Source organism: Meriones unguiculatus, chromosome 5 (genome assembly GCF_030254825.1).
Source record: "Meriones unguiculatus strain TT.TT164.6M chromosome 5, Bangor_MerUng_6.1, whole genome shotgun sequence".
NCBI lineage: Eukaryota > Metazoa > Chordata > Mammalia > Rodentia > Muridae > Meriones > Meriones unguiculatus.
Window position 1 is genome coordinate 57,970,621 of NC_083353.1, and position 22,512 is coordinate 57,993,132.

A 22,512-nucleotide genomic window follows, 5' to 3' on the forward strand; every position below is an offset into this window, starting at 1 on the left:
TACCCCCATCTTCAAAAATTTGCTTCCATCGAAAAAACCGGAGAACACAAAGAATTCTCTTCCAACGATATTACCCCAGAAGGCAAAAAATTCTTTTCCAATGAAATCTTCTGAGAACACAAATATTCGCTTCCAAAGATATCTTCCCAGAGCACAAAAAATTTGCTTCCAACAAAATCACCCTAGAACACAATAAATCCCTTTCAACAAAATCACCCGAGAACACAAAAAATTCGCTTCCAAAGAAATCACCCCAGAACACAAAAAATTCGCTTCCAACGAAATCACCCCAGAGCACAAAAAATTCGTTTCCAACGAAATGACTCCAGAGCACAGAAAACACTCTTCCAACAAAATGACCCCCTACTTCAAAAATTTGCTTCCATCGAAAAAAGGGAGAACACAAAAAATTCTCTTCCAACTATATTACCCCAGAAGACAAAAAATTCTTTTCCAACGAAATCTTCTGAGCACACAAATAATCGCTTCCGAAGAAATCATCCCAGAACACAAAAAATTTGCTTCCTAAGAAATCACCCTAGAACACAAAAATTCCCTTTGAACTAAATCACCTGAGAACCCAAAAATTTTGCTTCCAAAGAAATCATCCCAGAACACAAAAAATTCGCTTGCAACGAAATCTCCTGAGAACACACATATTCGCTTCCAAAGAAATCACCCCAGAGCAGAAAAAATTCGCTTTCAACGAAATGACCCCCTACTTCAAAAATTTGCTTCCACCAAAAAAACCGGAGAACACAAAAATTCTCTTCCAACGATATTACCCCAGAAGAAAAAAATTCTTTTCCAAAGAAATCTCCTGATAACACAAATATTCGCTTCCAAAGATATCATCCCTGAGCACAAACTATTCACTTCCAACACAATTACCCTAGAATACAAAAATTCCCTTTCAACGAAATCACCCGAGAACACAAAAAATTCGCTTGCAAAGAAATCACCACAGAGCACAAAAAATTTGCTTCCAACGAAATGAATCCAGAGCGCAGAAAACACGCTTCCAACGAAATGACCCCCTACTTCAAAAATTTGTTTCCATCGAAATCACCTGAGAACACAAAAAATTCGCTTCCAACAAAATTACCCCAGAACAAAAAAAAATTCGCTTGCAACGAAATCTCCTGAGAACACAAATATTCGCTTCAAAGGAAATCACCCCAGAGCACAGAAAATTCGCTTCAAACGAAATAACCCCAGAGCACAAAAAATTCGCTTCCAACGAAATGAAACCAGAGCACAGAAAACACGCTTCCAACGAAATGACAACCAACTTCAAAAATTTGCTTCCATCAAAAAACCGGAGAACACAAAAATTCTCTTCAAAAGATATTACCCCAGAAGACAAAAAATTCTTTTCCAACGAAATCTCCTGAAAAAACAAATATTCGCTTCCAAAGATATCATCCCAGAGAACAAAAATTCGCTTCCAAGAAAATTACCCTAGAACACACAAATTCCCTTTCAACGAAATCACACGAGAACACGAAAAATTCGCCTCCAACGAAATCAGCCCAGAGCACAAAAAATTGGAATCCAACGAAATGACTCCATAGCACAGGAAACACGCTTCCAACTAAATGAACCCCTACTTCAAAAATTTGCTTCCATTGAAAAAACCGGAGAACAGAAAAAATTCTCTTCCAACGATATTACCCCAGAAGACAAAAAATTCTTTTCCAACGAAATCTCCTGAGAACACTAAAATTCCCTTTCAACGAAATCACCCGAGAAAACAAAAAATTCGCTTCCAACGGAATCACCCCAGAACACAAAAAATTTGCTTGCAACAAAATCTCCTGAGAACACAAATATTCGCTTACAACGAAATCACCCCAGAGCACAAAAAATTGGCTTCTAACGAAATGACTCCAGAGCACAGAAAACAAGCTTCCAACGAAATGACCCCCTACTTCAAAAATTTGCTTCCATTGAAAAAACCGGAGAACACAAAAAATTCTCTTCCAACGATATTACCCCAGAAGACAAAAAATTCTTTTCCAATGAAATCTCCTGAGAACACAAATATTCGCTTCCAAAGATATCATCCCAGAGCACGAAAAATTCGCTTTCAAAGAAATCACCCTAGAACACAAAAATTCCCTTTCAATGAAATCTCCTGAGAACACAAATATTGGCTTCCAACGAAATCACCCCAGAGCACAAAAAATTCGCTTCCAATGAAATCACCCTAGAACACAAAAATTCTCTTTCAATGAAATCACCCAAGAACACAAAAAATTCGCGTCCAACGAAATTACCCAAGAAAAAAAATAATTTACTTCCAACCAAATCAAACCAGAGCACAAAAAAATTCCCTTCTAATAAAATCACCCGAGAACACAAATATTGGCTTTCAATGAAATTACCCCAGAAGAGAATAAATTTGCTTTCAAAGAAATCAACCCAGAACACAAAAAATTCCCTTCCAACAAAATCACCACGAACACAAAAATTCGCTTCCAACGAAATCACCCTAGAACATAAAAAATTCGCTTCCATCGAAAACACCTGAGAACACATAAAATTCACTTCCAACAAAATTACCCCAGAACACAAAAAATTTGATTCCAACGATTTCACCCGAGAACACAAAAAATTCGCTTCCAACGAAATGACTCCAGAGCACAAAAAACAGGCTTCCAACGAAATGAGACCCTACTTCAAAAATTTGTTTTCATCGAAATCACCTGAGAACACAATAAAATCACTTCCAACGAAATTACCCGTGAACACAAAAAATTCGCTTGCAACGAAATCTCCTGAGAACACAAAAAATTCGCTTCCAACGAAATCAACCCAGAGCACAAAAAATTCGCTTCCAAAGAAATTACTCCAGAGCATAGAAAATCAGCTTCCAACGAAATGACCACATACTTCAAAAATTTGCTACCATCGAAATCACCCCAGAACACAAAAAATTCGCTTCCAAAGAAATTACCCCAGAAGACAAAAAATTCGCTTCCAATGAAATCAACCCAGAACCCAAAAATTCGCTTCCAACGAAATCACCCAAGAGCACAAAAAATCCCTTTCTACGAAATCACCAGAGAACACAAAAACTTTTCCTCCAACGAAATTACCAAAGAACAGAAAATATTCGCTTCCAATGAAATCACCCAGAACCCAAAAATTCGCTTCCAACGAAATCTCCTGAGAACACAAATATTTGCTTCCAAAGATATGATCCCAGAGTACAAAAAATTCGCTTCCAACGAAATCACCCAAGAACGCAAAAATTCCCTTTTAAAGATATCACGCGAGAACACAAAAAATTCGCTTCCAAGGAAATTACTCCAGAACAGAAAAAATTCGCTTGCAATGAAATCTTCTGAGAACACAAATATTCGCTTCCAACGAAATCTCCCCAGAACAAAAAATATTCTCTTCCAACGAAATCACCCCAGAACACAAAAAATTCGCTTCCAACGAAATGACCCCAGAACACAAAAAATTCCCTTTCAAGGAAATCACCCGAGAACACAAAAAATTCGCTTCCAACGAACAGACTCCAGAGCACAGAAAACACACTTCCAACGAAATGACAACCTCCTTCAAAAATTTGCTTCAATCAAACAAACCGCAGAACACAAAAAATTCATTTCCAAAGAAATGACCCCAGATCACAAAAAAAATCGCTTCCAACGAAATCTTCTGAGAACACAAATATTCACTTCTAAAGAAATCATCCCAGAGCACAAAAAAATTCGCTTCCAACAAAATCACCCTCGAAAATAAAAAATTTCCTTTCAAAGAAATCACCCTAGAACACAAAAAATTCACGTCCAACGAAATGACCCCAGAACACAAGAAATTCGCTTCCAACGAAATTACCCTAGAACACAAAAATTTGGCTTCCAACAAAATCACCCCAGAGCACAAAAAATTCTCTTCCAACGAAATGACTCCAGAGTACAGAAAACACGCTTCCAAGGAAATGATCCCATACTTCAAAAATTGGCTTCCATCGAAATCACCCGAGAACACCAAAAATTCACTTCCAACGAAATTATCCCAGAACACAGAAAATGCGCTACAAACGAAATCACCCCAGAGCATCAAAAAATTCGCTTACAACGAAATGACCCCAGAACACAAAAATTCCCTTTCTAGGAAATCACCCGAGAACACAAAAAATTCGCTTCTAACGAAATCACTCCAGAGGACAAAAAATTCGCTTCTAACGAAATGACTCCAGAGCACAGAAAACACGCTTCCAACGAAATGACCCCCTCCTTCAAAAATTTGCTTCCATCAAACAAACCAGAGAACACAAAAAATTCATTTCCAAAGAAATGACCCCAGAACACAAAAAATTCTCTTCCAATGAAATCTTCTGAGAACACAAATATTCACTTCTAAAGAAATCATCCCAGAGCACAAAAAATTCGCTTCCAACAAAATCACCCTAGAACACAAAAAATTCCCTTTCAACGAAATCACCCGAGAACACAAAAAATTCACGTCCAACGAAATTACCCCAGAACACAAGAAATTCGCTTCCAACGAAATTAACCTAGAACACAAAAATCACCCCAGACCACAAAAAATTCTCTTCCAAAGAAATGACTCCAGAGCACAGAAAACACGCTTCCAAGGAAATGATCCCATACTTCAAAAATTGGCTTCCATCGAAACAACCGGAGAACACAAAAAATTCTCTTCCAACGATATTACCCCAGAAGCCAAAAAATTCTTTTCCAACGAAATCTCCTGAGAACACAAAAATTCCCTTTCAACGAAATCACCCAAGAACACAAAAGATTCTCTTCCAACGAAATCACGCTGGAGCGCAAAAAATTCGCTTCCAACGAAATGACTCCAGAGCACAGAAAACACACTTCCAAAGAAATGACCCCATATCAAAAATTTGCTTCCATCGAAATCACCGAAGAACACAAAAATTTCGCTTCCAACGAAATCACCCCAGAACACAAAAACTTCGCTTCCAACAAAATGACTCCAGAGCACAGAAAACACCATTCTAACAAAATGACCCCCTATTTCAATAACTTGCTTCCATCGAAAAAACCGGAGAACACAAAAAATTCGCTTCCAACGAAATTACTCAGAAAACAAAAAATTCTTTTCCAACGTATTCTCCTGGGAACACAAATATTTGCTTCCAATGAAATCACCCCAGAGCACAAAAAACTCGTTTCCAACGAAATCACTCCAGGGCACAGAAAACACGCTTCAAATGAAATGACCCCCTACTTCAAAAATTAGTTTCTATCGAAATCACATGAGAACACAAAAAAAGTGCTTCCAACGAAATTACCCCTGAACACAAAAAAATTCGCTTGCAACGAAATCTACTGAGAACACAAATATTTGCTTCCAAAGAGATCACACCAGAGCCCAAAAAATTCGCTTCCAACGAAATGACTCCAGAGCACAGAAAACACGCTTCCAAAGAAATGACCCCATACTTCAAAAATTTGCTTCCATCGACAAAACCGGACAACACAAAAAATTCACTTCCAACGAAATTACCCGAGAAGAGAAAAAATTCGCTTGCAACGAAATCTCCTGAGAACACAAAAAATTCGCTTTCAACGAAATCACCCGAGAACACTAAAAGTTCACTTCCAACAAAATTACCACAGAACAGAAAAAATTTGCTTCCATCGAAATCACCGAAGAACACAAAAAATTCGCTTGCAAAGCAATCACGCTAGAACACAAAAAATGAGCTATAAACGAAATCACCTGAGAACACAAAAAATTTGCTTCCAACAAAATCACCACAGAGCACAAAATATTCGCTTCCAATGAAATGACTCCAAAGCACAGAAAACATGCTTCCAATGAAAGGAACCCAGAACACAAAAAATTCGCTTCGAACGATATCACCCCAGAACACAAAAAATTCGCTTCCAAAGAAATGACTCCAGAGCACAGAAAACACGCTTCCAACGCAATGACCCCCTATTTCAAAAATTTGCTTCCATGGAAATATCGGAAAACATAAAAAATTCTCTTCTAACGATATTACCCTAGAAGACGAAAAATTCTTTTCCAACGAAATCTCCTGAGAATACAAATATTCGCTTCCAACGAAATCACCCTAAAACAGAAAAATACCCTTTCAACGAAATCACCCGAGAACACAAAAAATTCGCTTCCAACGAAATCACCGCAGAACACAAAAAATTCCCTCGCAACGAAATCTCCTGAGAACACAAATATTCGCTTCCAACGAAATCACCCCAGAGTACAAAAAAAAATTTGCTTCCAATGAAATGACTCCAGAGCACAGAAAACACTCTTCCAACGAAATGACACCATATTTCAAAAATTTGCTTCCATTGAAATCACCCAAGAACACAAAAAATTTGCGTCCAAAGAAATTACCCCAGAACACAAAAAATTCGCTTCCAACGAAATCTCCTGATAACACAAATATTCGCTTCCAAAGAAATCATCCCAGAGCACAAAAAAATTCGCTTCCAACAAAATCACCCTAGAACACAAAAAATTTGCTTTCAACGAAATCACCCGAGAACACTAAAAGTTCACTTCCAACAAAATTACCACAGAACAGAAAAAATTTGCTTCCATCGAAATCACCTGAGAACACAAAAAATTCGCTTCCAAAAAAATCACCACAGAGCACAAAATATTCGCTTCCAATGAAATGACTCCAAAGCACAGAAAACATGCTTCCAATGAAAGGAACCCAGAACACAAAAAATTCGCTTCCAACGAAATGACTCCAGAGCACAGAAAACATGCTTCCAACGCAATGACCCCCTACTTCAAAAATTTGCTTCCATGGAAATACCGGAAAACACAAAAAATTCTCTTCTAACGATATTACCCCAGAAGACAAAAAATTCTTTTCCAACGAAATCTCCTGAGAACACAAATATTCGCTTCCAATGAAATCACCCTAAAACAGAAAAATACCCTTTCAACGAAATCACCCGAGAACACAAAAAATCCGCTTCCAACGAAATCACCGCAGAACACAAAAAATTCCCTCGCAACGAAATCTCCTGAGAGCGAAATGTCCTGAAAACACAAATATTCGCTTCCAAAGAAATCATCCCAGAGCACAAAAAAATTTGCTTCCAACAGAATCACCCTAGAACACAAAAAATTCGCTTCCAAAGCAATCACGCTAGAACCCAAAAAATGAGCTATAAACGAAATCATCTGAGAACACAAAAAATTCGCTTCCAACAAAATCACCACAGAGCACAAAAAATTCGTTAGAAGCGAATTTTTTGTCCTCTGGAGTGATTTCGTTGGAAGCAAATTTTTTGTGTTCTCGGGTGATTTCCTTGAAAGGGAATTTTTTGTGTTCTGGGGTCATTTCGTTGGAAGCGAATTTTTTGTGCTCTGGGATGTTTTCTTTGGAAGCGAATATTTGTGTTCTCAGGAGATTTCATTGCAACCGAATTTTTTGTGTTCTGGGGTAATTTCATTGGAAGTGAATTTTTGTGTTCTCAGAATATTGCGTTGCAAGCGAATTTTTTGAGAACACAAATATTCGCTTCCAACGAAATCACCCGAGAACACAAAAAATTCACGTCCAACGAAATTACCACAGAACAGTAAATATTTGCTTCCATCGAAATCACCCCAAAACACAAAAAATTCGCTTCCAACGCAATCACGCTAGAACACAAAAAATTAATTTTAAACAAAATCACCTGAAAACACAAAAATTTAGCTTCCAATGGAATCACCACAGAGCTCAAAATACTCGCTTCCAATGAAATGACTCCATAGCACAGAAAACACGCTTCCAATGAAAGGACCCCAGAACACAAAAAAATCGCTTCCAACGAAATCACCCTAGAACATAAAAAATTTGCTTTCCAAGAAATCACCCGAGAACACAAAAAATACGCTTCCCAAGAAATTACCCCAGAACACAAAAAATTCGCTTGCAATGAAATCTTCTGAGAACACATATATTCGCTTCCAACCAAATCACCCCAGAACACAAAAAATTCGCTTCCAAATAAATGTCTCCAGAGCACAGAAAACACGTTTCCAACGAAATGACCCTCTACTTCAAAAATTTGCTTCCATTGAAAAGACCGGAAAACACAAAAATTCTCTTCCAACGATATTACGCAAGAAGACAAAAAATTCTTTTCCAACGTAATCTTCTAAGAACACAAACATTTGATTCCAAAGATATCATCCCAGAGCACAGAAAACACGCTTCCAACGAAATGACCCCCTACTTCAAAAATTTGTTTCCATCGAGATCACCTGAGAACACAAAAAATTCTCTCTCAACGAAATTACCCCTGAACACAAAAAATTCGCTTGCAACGAAATCTACTGAGAAAACAAATATTGGCTTCCAATGAAATCACCCCAGAGCACAAAAAATTGGCTTCCAAATAAATGACTCCAGAGCATAGAAAAAACGCTTCCAAAGAAATGACCCCCTACTTCAAAAATTTGCTACCATCGAAAAGACCGGAGAACACAAAAAATTCTCTTCCAACGATATTACCCCATGAGACAAAAAATCCTTTTCCTACAAATTCTCCTGAGAAAACAAATATTCGTCTCAAAATTATCATCCCAGAGCAAAAAATTTGCTTTCAACGAAATCACCTGAGAACACAAAAAATTCGCTTCCAATGAAATCAACCCAGAACACAAAAAATTCGCTTGCAATGAAATCTCCTGAGAACACAAAAATTCGCTTCCAACGAAATCACCCCAGAGCACAAAAAATTAGCTTCCAAAGAAATGACTACAGAGCATAGAAAACACGCTTCCAACGAAATGACCCCATACTTCAAAAATTTGCTACCATCGAAATAACCTCAGAACACAAAAAATTCGCTTCCAATGAAATTACCACAGAAGACAAAAAATTCGCTTCCAACCAAATCACCCAAGAGCACAAAAAATTTGCTTCCAACGAAATTACCCCAGAATACAAAAAATTCGCTTGCAACGAAATCTTCCGAAAACACATATATTCGCTTCCAACGATATCAACCCAGAACACAAAAAATTCGCTTCCAACGAAGTGACTCCAGAGCACAGAAAACACGCTTCCAATGAAATGACCCCATACTTCAAAAATTTGCTTCCATCGAAATCACCCAAGAACACAAAAATTTTGCTTCCAACGAAATCACCTGAGAACACAACAAATTCGCTTCAAACAGAATCACCACAGAGCACAAAATATTCGCTTCCAATGAAATGACCCCAGAACACAAAAAATTCCCTTCCAAGAAAATCACCCTAGAACATAAAACCCTCGCTTCCTTCGAAATCACCACAGAAGACAAAAAATGTGCTTCCAACCAAATCACCCAAGAGCACAAAAAATTCGCTTCCAACAAAATCACCCTAGAACACAAAAAATTCCCTTTCAACGAAATCACCCGAGAACACAAAAATTCATGTCCAACGAAATTAACCCAGAACACAAAAAATTCGCTTGCAACAAAATCTTCTGAGAACACTTATATTCACTTCCAACCAAATCACCACAGAACACAACAAATTCGCTTCCAAAGAAATGACTCCAGAGCACAGAAAATGCGCTTCCAACGAAATGACCCCCTACTTCAAAAATTTGCTTCCATTGAAAACACTGGAGAACACAAAAAAATCTCTTCCAACGATATTACACCAGAAGACAAAAAATTCTTCTCAAACGAAATCTCCTGAGAATACAAATATTCGCTTCCAAAGATATCATCCCAGAGCACAAAAAATTCGCTTCCTACGAAATCACCCTAGAACACAAAAAATTCGCTTTCAACGAAATCTCCTGATAACACATATATTCGCTTCCAACGAAATCACCCCAGAGCACAAAAAATTCACTTCCAACAAAATGACTCTACAGCACAGAAAACACGCTTCCAATGAAATGACCTCCTATTTCATAAATTTGCTTCCATCGAAAACACCGGAGAACACAAAAAAATCTCTTCCAACGATATTACCACAGAAGGCAAAAAATTCTTTTCCTCGAAATCTCCTGAGAACACAAATATTCGCTTCCAAAGATATCATCCCAGAGCACAAAAAATTCGCTTCCAACGAAATCACCCTAGAACACAAAAAAATTCGCTTTCAACGAAATCTCCTGAGAACACATATATTTGCTTCCAAAGAAATCACCCCAGAGCACAAAAAATTCGCTTCCAAGGAAATGACTCTACAGCACAGAAAACACGCTTCCAACGAAATGACCCCCTATTTCAAAAATTTGCTTCCATCGAAAAAACCGGAGAACACAAAAAAATCTTCCAACAATATTACCCCAGAAGACAAAAAATTCTTTTCCAATGAAATCTCCTGAGAACACAAATATTCGCTTCCAAATATATCATCACAGAGCAGAAAAAAATCGCTTCCAATGAAATCACCGTAGAACACAAAAATTCCCTTTCAACGAAATCCCCCGAGAACACAAAAAATTTGCTTCCAACGAAATCACCCCAGAGCACAAAAAATTTGCTTCCAAAGATATGACTCCAGAGCACAGAAAGCATGCTTCCAATGAAATGACCCCTGAACACAAAAAATTCACCTCCAACGAAATCACCCTAAAACATAAAAAATTCGCTTCCATCGAAATCACCACAGAAGACAAAAAATTCGCTTCCAACCAAATCACCCCAGAGCACAAAAAAATTCGCTTCGAACGAAATCACCCCAGAGCACAAAACATTCGCTTAAAACGAAATGACTCCAGAGCACATAAAACACGCTTCCAACGAAATGAACCCATATTTCAAAAATTTGCTTCCATTGAAATCACCCAAGAACACAAAAAATTTGCGTCCATAGAAATTACCCCAGAACACAAAAAATTCGCTTCCAACGAAATCTCCTGATAACACAAATATTCCCTTCCAAAGAAATCATCCCAGAGCACAAAAACATTCGCTTCCATCAAAAACACCCTAGAACACAAAAAAATTTGCTTTCAACGAAATCACCCGAGAACACTAAAAGTTCACTTCCAACAAAATTACCACAGAACAGAAAAAATTTGCTTCCATCGAAATCACCCCAGAACACAAAAAATTCGCTTCCAAAGCAATCACGCTAGAACCCAAAAAATGAGCTATAAACGAAATCACCTAAGAACACAAAAAATTCGCTTCCAACAAAATCACCACAGAGCACAAGATATTCGCTTCCAATGAAATGACTCCAAAGCACAGAAAACATGCTTCCAATGAAAGGAACCCAGAACACAAAAAATTCGCTTCGAACGAAGTTACCCCAGAACACAAAAATTCGCTTCCAACGAAATCACCCCAGAACACAAAAAATTCGCTTCCAACGAAATGACTCCAGAGCACAGAAAAAACGCTTCCAACGCAATGACCCCCTACTTCAAAAATTTGCTTCCAGGGAAATACCGGAAAACACAAAAAATTCTCTTCTAACGATATTACCCCAGAAGACAAAAAATTCTTTTCCAACGAAATCTCCTGAGAACACAAATATTCACTTCCAACGAAATCACCCTAAAACAGAAAAATACCCTTTCAACGAAATCACCCGAGAACACAAAAAAATTCGCTTCCAAAGAAATCACCGCTGAACACAAAAAATTCCCTCGCAACGAAATCTCCTGAGAACACAAATATTCGCTTCCAACGAAATCACCCCAGAGCACAAAAAAATTTGCTTCCAATGAAATGACTCCAGAGCACACAAAACACGCTTCCAATGAAATGACCCCAGAACACAATAAATTCCCTTCCAACGAAATCACCCTAGAATATAAAACACTCGCTGCCTTCGAAATCACCTTGAAGACAAAAAATTCGCTTCCAACCAAATCACCGAAGAGCACAAAAAATTCCCTTCCAACGAAATCACCCTAGAACATAAAAAAATCGATTTCAACGAAATCACTCGAGAACACAAAAAATTTGCTTCCAACGAAATTACCCCAGAATACAAAAAATTCGCATGCAACGAAATCTTCCGAAAAACACATATATTTGCTTCCAACGAAATCAACTCAGAACACAAAAAATTCGCTTCCAACGAAGTGACTCCAGAGCACAGAAAACACGCTTCCAAAGAAATGACCCGATATTTCAAAAATTTGCTTCCATCGAAATCACCCGAAAACACAAAAAATTTGCTTCCAATGAAATGAATCCAGAGCACAGAAAACATGCTTCCAACGAAATGACCCGATATTTCAAAAATTTGCTTCCATCGAAATCACCCAAGAACACGAAAAATTCGCTTCCAACGAAATTACAACAGAACACAAAAAATTCACTTCCAACGAAATCTCCTGATAACACAAATATTCGCTTCCAAAGAAATCATCCCAGAGAACAAAAAAAATCGCTTCCAACAAAATCACCCTAGAACACAAAAAATCCCGTTCAACGAAATCACCCGAGAACAGAAAAAATTCACGTCCAACGAAATTACCACAGAACAGAAAAAATTTGCTTCCATCGAAATCACCCAAAAACACAAAAAATACGCATCCAACGCAATCATGCTAGAACACAAAAAATTAATTTTAAACGAAATCACCAGAGAACATAAAAAAATTCGCTTCCAACGGAATCACCACAGAGCTCAAAATATTCGCTTCCAATGAAATGACTCCATAGCACAGAAAACACGCTTCCAATGAAAGGAACCCAGAACACAAAAAATTCGTTTCCAACGAAATCACCCTCGAACATAAAAAATTTGCTTTACAAGAAATCACCCGAGAACACAAAAAATTTGCTTCCCACGAAATTACCCCAGAACACAAAAAATTCGCTTGCAAAGAAATCTTCTGAGAACACATATATTCGCTTCCAACCAAATCACCCCAGAACACAAAAAATTCGCTTCCAAATAAATGACTCCAGAGCACAGAAACCACGCTTCCAAAGAAATGACCCTCTACTTCAAAAATTGGCTGCCATTGAAAAGACCGGAAAACACAAAAAATTCTCTTCCAACGATATTACCCCAGGAGACAAAAAATCCTTTTCCTACGAATTCTCTTGAGAAAACAAATATTCGTCTCAAAATTATCATCCCAGAGCAAAAAATTAGCTTCCAACGAAATCACCCTAGAATACAAAAATTCCCTTTCAATGAAATCACCCCAGAACACAAAAAATTCGCTTCCAATGAAATTACCACAGAACACAAAAAATTCGCTTCCAACGAAATCAGCCCAGAACACAAAAAATTCGCTTTCAAAGAAATCTCCTGAGAACACAAATATTCGCTTTCAATGAAATCACCCGAGAACACAAAATATTCACTTCCAACGAAATGACTCCAGAGCACAGAAAACACGCTTCCAACGAAATGAATCCCTACTTCAAAAATTTGCTTCCATCGAAAAGACCGGAGAACACAAAAAATTCTCTTCCAACGATATTACCCCAGAAGACAGTAAATTCTTTTCCAACGAAATCTCCTGAGAACACAAATATTCGCTTCCAAAGATATCATCCCATAGCACAAAAAATTTGCTTCCAACAAAATCACCCTAGAACACAAAAATTCCCTTTCAACTAAATCACCCAAGAACACAAAAATTTTGCTTCCAAGGAAATCACCTCAGAACACAAAAAATTCGCTTGCAACGAAATCTCCAGAGAACACAAATATTGGCTTCCAACGAAATCACCCCAGAGCACAAAAAATTGGCTTCCAAAGAAATGACTCCAGAGCATAGAAAACACGCTTCCAACGAAATGACCCCCTACTTAAAAAATGTGCTTCCATCGAAAAAACCGTTGAACACAAAAAATTCTATTCCAAAGATATTACCCCAGAATAAATAAAATTATTTTCCAACGAAATCTCCTGAGTACACAAATATTTGCTTTCAAAGATATCATCCCAGATACAAAAATTCGCTTCCAACAAAATTACCCTAGAACACAAAAATTCCCTTTCAACGAAATCACCCCAGAGCACAAAAAATTCGCTTCCAACGAAATGACTCCAGTGCACAGAAAACACGCTTCCAATGAAATGACACCAGAACACAAAAAATTCGCCTCCAACGAAATCACCCCAGAGCACAAAAAATTCACTTCCAACGAAATGACTCCAGAGCACAAAAAACACGCTTCCAACGAAATGACTGCCTACTTCAAAAATGTGCTTCCATCCAAAAACCCGGAGAACACAAAAAATTCGCTTCCAACGATGTTACCCCAGAAGACAAAAAATTCATTTCCAGCGAAATCTCCTGAGAACACAAATATTCGCTTCCAAATATATCATCACAGAGTAGAAAAAATTCGCTTCCAATGAAATCACCCTAAAACACAAAAATTCCCTTTCAAAGAAATCACACGAAAACACAAAAAAATTCGCTTCCAACGAAATTAGCACAAAACAGAAAAAATTTGCTTCCATCGAAATCACCCGAGAACCCAAAAAATTCGCTTCCAACGAAATCAACCCAGAACACAAAAAATTCGCTTGCAACGAAATCTCATGAGAACAAAAAAATTCACTTCCAACGAAATCACCACAGAGCACAAAAAATTTGCTTCCAACGAAATGACTCCAGAGCACAGAAAGCACGCCTCCAATGAAATGACCCCAGAACACAAAAATTCGCCTCCAAGAAATCACCACAGAGCACAAAAAATTCACTTCCAACGAAATGACTCCAGAGCACAGAAAACACGCTTCCAACGAAATGACTTCCTACTTCAAAAATGTGCTTCCATCCAAAAAACCGGAGAACACAAAAAATTCGCTTCCAACGATGTTACCCCAGAAGACAAAAAATTCTTTTCCAGCGAAATCTCCTGAGAACACAAATATTCGCTTCCAAAGATATCATCACAGAGTAGAAAAAATTCGCTTCCAACGAAATCAACCTAGAACACAAAAATTCCCTTTCAAAGAAATCACACGAAATCACAAAAAATTCGCTTCCAACGAAATTAGCACAGAACAGAAAAAATTTGCTTCCATCGAAATCACCCGAGAACACAAAAAATTCGCTTCCAACGAAATCAACCCAGAACACAAAAAATTCGCTTGCAACGAAATCTCCTGAGAACACAAAAATTCACTTTCAACGAAATCACCCCAGAGCACAAAAAATTCGCTTCCAACGATATTACCCCAGAAGACAAAAAATTCTTTTCCAGCGAAACCTCCTGAGAACACAAATATTCGCTTCCAAAGATATCATCCCAAAGCACAAAAAATTCGCTTCCAAAGAAATCACCCTAGAACACAAAAATTCCCTTTCAACGAAATCACCCGAAAACACAAAAAATTCGCTTCCAACGAAATCACGCTAGAACACAAAAAAAATTCGCTTCAAACGAAATTACCCCAGAAGACAAAAATTTCTTTTCCAACGAAATCTCCTGAGAACACAAATATTCGCTTCCAACGAAATCTCCCCAGAGCACAAAAAACTCTTATCCAACGAAATGACTCCAGGGCACAGAAAACAGGCTTCCAATGAAATGACCCCTTACTTCAAAAATTTGTTTTCATCGAAATCACCTGAGAACACTAAAAATTCCCTTCCAAACAAATTACCCCTGAAGACAAAAAAATTTGCTTGCAAAGAAATCTCCTGAGAACGCCAATATTGGCTTCCAACGAAATCACACTAGAGCACAAAAAATTCGCTTCCAAAGAAATGACTCCAAAGCACAGAAATCACGCTTCCAACGAAATGAACCCATACTTCAAAAATTTGCTACCATCGAAATCACCCCAGAACACAAAAAATTCGCTTCCAACGGAATCACCACAGAGCACAAAAAATTCGCTTCCCAACAAATGAGCACAGAAAACATGCTTCCAACGAAATGACCCCCTACTTCAAAAATTTGCTTCCATCGAAAAAACCGGAGAACACAAAACATTCTCTTCCAACGATATTACCCCACAAGACAAAAATTCATTTCCTACGAAATCTCTGGAGAACGCAAATATTCACTTCGAAAGATATCATCCCAGAGCACAAAAAATTCGCTTCCAACGAAATCACCCTAAAACACAAAAATTCCCTTTCTAAGAAATCACCTGAAAATACAAAAAATTCGCTTCCAACGAAATCACCCCAGAGCACAAAAAATTCGCTTCCAACGAAATGACTCCAGAGCACAGAAAAAACTCTTCAAACGAAATGACCCCATACTTCATAAATTTGCTTGCATCGAACAAACCGAAGAACACAAAAAATTCTCTTCCAACCATATTACCCCAGAAGACAAAAAATTCTTTTCCAATGAAATCTCCTGAGAACACAAATATTCGCTTCCAAAGATATCATCCCAGAGCACAAAAAATTCGCTTCCAAAAAAATGACCTTAGAACACAAAAATTCCCTTTCAAGGAAATCACCCGAGAACACAAAAAATTCGCTTCCAACGAAATGACTCCAGAGCAAAGAAAACAGGCTTCCAATGAAATGACCCCAGAACACAAAAAATTCCCTTCCAACGAAATCACCCTAGAACATAAAAAAATCGCTTCCATCGAAATCACCTCAGAAGACAAAAAAATCGCTTCCAACCAAATCACCGCAGAGCACAAAAAATTCACTTCCAACGAAATCAACCTAGAACACAAAAATTCCCTTTCAACGAAATTACACCAGAACACAAAAAATTCGATTCCAATGAAACAACTCCAAAGCACAGAAAACACGCTTCCAAAGAAATGATCCGATACTTCAAAAATTTGCTTCCATCCAAATCACCTGAGAACACAAAAAATTCGCTTCCAACGAAATTACCCCAGAAGACAAAAAATTCTTTTCCAATGAAATCTCCTGAGAACACAAATATTCGCTTCTAAAGATATCATCCCAGAGTACAAAAAATTTGCTTCTAACGAAATTACCACAGAACAGAAAAAATTTGCTTCCATCGAAATCACCCGAGAACACAAAAAATTCACTTCCAACAAAATCACGCTAGAACACAAAAAATTAGCTTTCAACGAAATCACCTAAGAACACAAAAAATTCGCTTCCAACGAAATCACTCCAGAGCACAAAAAATTCCGTTCCAACGAAATGACTCCAGAGTACAGAAAACACGATTCAAACGAAATGACACCCTACTTCAAAAATTTGCTTCCATCGAAAAAACTGGAGAACACAAAAATTCGCTTCCAACGAAATTACATCAGAACACAAAAAATTCTCTTCCAACGAAATGACTCCAGAGCACAGAATACACGCCTCCAACGAAATGATCCCATACTTCAAAAATTTGCTTCTATCCAAATCACACGAAAACACAAAAAATTCACTTCAAACGAAAATTCACTTCAAACACATATATTCGCTTCCAACGAAATTACCCCAGAGCACAAAAAAATTCGCTTCCAACGAAATGACCCTCTACTTCAAAAATTGGCTGCCATTGAAAAGACCGGAAAACACAAAAAATTCTCTTCCAACGATAAAACGCCAGAAGACAAAAAATTCTTTTCCAACGTAATCTTCTAAGAACACAAACATTTGATACCAAAGATATCATCCCAGAGCACAGAAAACACGCTTCCAACGAAATGACCCCCTACTTCAAAAATTTGTTTCCATCAAGATCACCTGAGAACACAAAAAATTCTCTCTCAACGAAATTACCCCTGAACACAAAAAATTCGCTTGCAACGAAATCTCCTGAGAACACAAATATTGGCTTCCAACGAAATCACCCCAGAGCACAAAAAATTGGCTTCCAAAGAAATGACTCCAGAGCATAGAAAAAAACGCTTCCGAAGAAATGACCCCCTACTTCAAAAATTTGCTACCATCGAAAAGACCGGAGAACACAAAAATTCTCTTCCAACGATATTACCCCAGGAGACAAAAAATCCTTTTCCTACGAATTCTCTTGAGAAAACAAATATTCGTCTCAAAATTATCATCCCAGAGCAAAAAATTAGCTTCCAACGAAATCACCCTAGAATACAAAAATTCCCTTTCAATGAAATCACCCCAGAACACAAAAAATTCGCTTCCAATGAAATTACCACAGAACACAAAAAATTCGCTTCCAACGAAATCAGCCCAGAACACAAAAAATTCGCTTTCAAAGAAATCTCCTGAGAACACAAATATTCGCTTTCAATGAAATCACCCGAGAACACAAAATATTCACTTCCAACGAAATGACTCCAGAGCACAGAAAACACGCTTCCAACGAAATGAACCCCTACTTCAAAAATTTGCTTCCATCGAAAAGACCGGAGAACACAAAAAATTCTCTTCCAACGATATTACCCCAGAAGACAGTAAATTCTTTTCCAACGAAATCTCCTGAGAACACAAATATTTGCTTCCAAAGATATCATCCCATAGCACAAAAAATTTGCTTCCAACAAAATCACCCTAGAACACAAAAATTCCCTTTCAACTAAATCACCCAAGAACACAAAAATTTTGCTTCCAAGGAAATCACCCCAGAAAACAAAAAATTCGCTTGCAACGAAATTTCCAGAGAACACAAATATTGGCTTCCAACGAAATCACCCCAGAGCACAAAAAAATTGGCTTCCAAAGAAATGACTCCAGAGCATAGAAAACATGCTTCCAACGAAATGACCCCCTACTTCAAAAATGTGCTTCCATCGAAAAAACCGTTGAACACAAAAAATTCTATTCCAAAGATATTACCCCAGAATAAATAAAATTATTTTCCAACGAAATCTCCTGAATACACAAATATTTGCTTTCAAAGATATCATCCCAGATACAAAAATTCGCTTCCAACAAAATTACCCTAGAACACAAAAATTCCCTTTCAACGAAATCACCCCAGAGCACAAAAAATTCGCTTCCAACGAAATGACTCCAGTGCACAGAAAACACGCTTCCAATGAAATGACACCAGAACACAAAAAATTCGCCTCCAACGAAATCACCCCAGAGCACAAAAAATTCACTTCCAACGAAATGACTCCAGAGCACAAAAAACACGCTTCCAACGAAATGACTGCCTACTTCAAAAATGTGCTTCCATCCAAAAACCCGGAGAACACAAAAAATTCGCTTCCAACGATGTTACCCCAGAAGACAAAAAATTCTTTTCCAGCGAAATCTCCTGAGAACACAAATATTCGCTTCCAAATATACCATCACAGAGTAGAAAAAATTCGCTTCCAACGAAATCACCCTAGAACACAAAAATTCCCTTTCAAAGAAATCACACGAAAACACAAAAAATTCGCTTCCAACGAAATTAGCACAGAACAGAAAAAATTTGCTTCCATCGAAATCACCCGAGAACCCAAAAAATTCGCTTCCAACGAAATCAACCCAGAACACAAAAAATTCGCTTGCAACGAAATCTCCTGAGAACACAAAAATTCACTTCCAACGAAATCACCACAGAGCACAAAAAATTCGCTTCCAACGAAATGACTCCAGAGCACAGAAAGTACGCCTCCAATGAAATGACCCCAGAACACAAAAGTTCGCCTCCAACGAAATCACCACAGAGCACAAAAAATTCACTTCCAACGAAATGACTCCAGAGCACAGAAAACACGCTTCCAACGAATTGACTGCCTACTTCAAAAATGTGCTTCCATCCAAAACCCGGAGAACACAAAAAATTCGCTTCCAACGATGTTACCCCAGAAGACAAAAAATTCTTTTCCAGGAAAATCTCCTGAGAACACAAATATTCGCTTCCAAAGATATCATCACAGAGTAGAAAAAATTCACTTCCAACGAAATCACCCTAGAACACAAAAATTCCCTTTCAAAGAAATCACACAAAATTCGCTTCCAACGAAATTAGCACAGAACAGAAAAAATTTGCTTCCATCGAAATCACCCGAGAACACAAAAAATTCGCTTCCAACGAAATCAACCCAGAACACAAAAAATTCGCTTGCAACGAAATCTCCTGAGAACACAAAAATTCACTTTCAACGAAATCACCCCAGAGCACAAAAAATTCGCTTCCAACGATATTACCCCAGAAGACAAAAAATTCTTTTCCAGCGAAACCTCCTGAGAACACAAATATTCGCTTCCAAAGATATCATCCCAAAGCACAAAAAATTCGCTTCCAAAGAAATCACCCTAGAACACAAAAATTCCCTTTCAACGAAATCACCCGAAAACACAAAAAATTTGCTTCCAACGAAATCACGCTAGAACACAAAAAAAATTCGCTTCAAACAAAATTACCCCAGAAGACAAAAATTACTTTTCCAACGAAATCTCCTGAGAACACAAATATTCGCTTCCAACGAAATCTCCCCAGAGCACAAAAAACTCTTATCCAACGAAATGACTCCAGGGCACAGAAAACAGGCTTCCAATGAAATGACCCCTTACTTCAAAAATTTGTTTTCATCGAAATCACCTGAGAACACTAAAAATTCCCTTCCAAACAAATTACCCCTGAAGACAAAAAATTTGCTTGCAAAGAAATCTCCTGAGAATGCCAATATTGGCTTCCAACGAAATCACACTAGAGCACAAAAAATTCGCTTCCAAAGAAATGACTCCAAAGCACAGAAATCACGCTTCCAACGAAATGAACCCATACTTCAAAAATTTGCTACCATCGAAATCACCCCAGAACACAAAAAATTCGCTTCCAACGGAATCACCCCAGAGCACAAAAAATTCGCTTCCCAACAAATGAGCACAGAAAACACGCTTCCAACGAAATGACCCCCTACTTCAAAAATTTGCTTCCATCGAAAAAACCGGAGAACACAAAACATTCTCTTCCAACGATATTACCCCACAAGACAAAAATTCATTTCCTACGAAATCTCTGGAGAACGCAAATATTCACTTCGAAAGATATCATCCCAGAGCACAAAAAATTCGCTTCCAACGAAATCACCCTAAAACACAAAAATTCCCTTTCTAAGAAATCACCTGAGAATACAAAAAATTCGCTTCAAAAGAAATCACCCCAGAGCACAAAAAAATTCGCTTCCAACGAAATGACTCCAGAGCACAGAAAAAACTCTTCAAACGAAATGACCCCATACTTCATAAATTTGCTTGCATCGAACAAACCGGAGAACACAAAAAATTCTCTTCCAACCATATTACCCCAGAAGACAAAAAATTCTTTTCCAATGAAATCTCCTGAGAACACAAATATTCGCTTCCAAAGATATCATCCCAGAGCACAAAAAATTCGCTTCCAAAAAAATGACCCTAGAACACAAAAATTCCCTTTCAAGGAAATCACCCGAGAACACAAAAAATTCGCTTCCAACGAAATGACTCCAGAGCACAGAAAACAGGCTTCCAATGAAATGACCCCAGAACACAAAAAATTCCCTTCCAACGAAATCACCCTAGAACATAAAAAAATCGCTTCCATCGAAATCACCTCAGAAGACAAAAAAATCGCTTCCAACCAAATCACCGCAGAGCACAAAAAATTCACTTCCAACGAAATCAACCTAGAACACAAAAATTCCCTTTCAACGAAATTACACCAGAACACAAAAAATTCGATTCCAATGAAATGACTCCAGAGCACAGAAAACACGCTTCCAACGAAATGATCCGATACTTCAAAAATTTGCTTCCATCCAAATCACCTGAGAACACAAAAAATTCGCTTCCAACGATATTACCCCAGAAGACAAAAAATTCTTTTCCAACGAAATCTCCTGAGAACACAAATATTTGCTTCTAAAGATATCATCCCAGAGTACAAAAAATTCGCTTCTAACGAAATTACCACAGAACAGAAAAAATTTGCTTCCATCGAAATCACGCTAGAACACAAAAAATTCGCTTCCAACAAAATCACGCTAGAACACAAAAAATTAGCTTTCAACAAAATCACCTAAGAACACAAAAAATTCGCTTCCAACGAAATCACTCCAGAGCACAAAAAATTCCGTTCCAACGAAATGACTCCAGAGTACAGAAAACACGATTCGAACGAAATGACACCCTACTTCAAAAATTTGCTTCCATCGAAAAAACTGGAGAACACAAAAAATTCGCTTCCAACGAAATTACATCAGAACACAAAAAATTCTCTTCCAACGAAATGACTCCAGAGCACAGAATACATGCCTCCAACGAAATGATCCCATACTTCAAAAATTTGCTTCTATCCAAATCACACGAAAACACAAAAAATTCACTTCAAACGAAAATTCACTTCAAACACATATATTCGCTTCCAACGAAATTACCCCAGAGCACAAAAAAATTCGCTTCCAACGAAATGACCCCCTACTTCAAAAATTTGCTTTCATAGAAAAAAACGGAGAACACAAAAAATTCTCTTCCAAAAATATTACCCTAGAAGACAAAAAATTTTTTCCAACAAAATCTCCTGAGAACACATATATTCGCTTCCAAAGATATCATCCCAGAGCACAAAAAATTCAATTCCAACGAAATCACCCTAGAACAAAAAAATTCCCTTTCAAAAAAATCAGCTGAGAGCACAAAAAATTCGCTTAAAACAAAATCACCCCAGAGCACACAAAATTCGCTTCCAACGAAATGACTCCAGAGCACAGAAAACACGCTTCCAACGAAGTGACCCC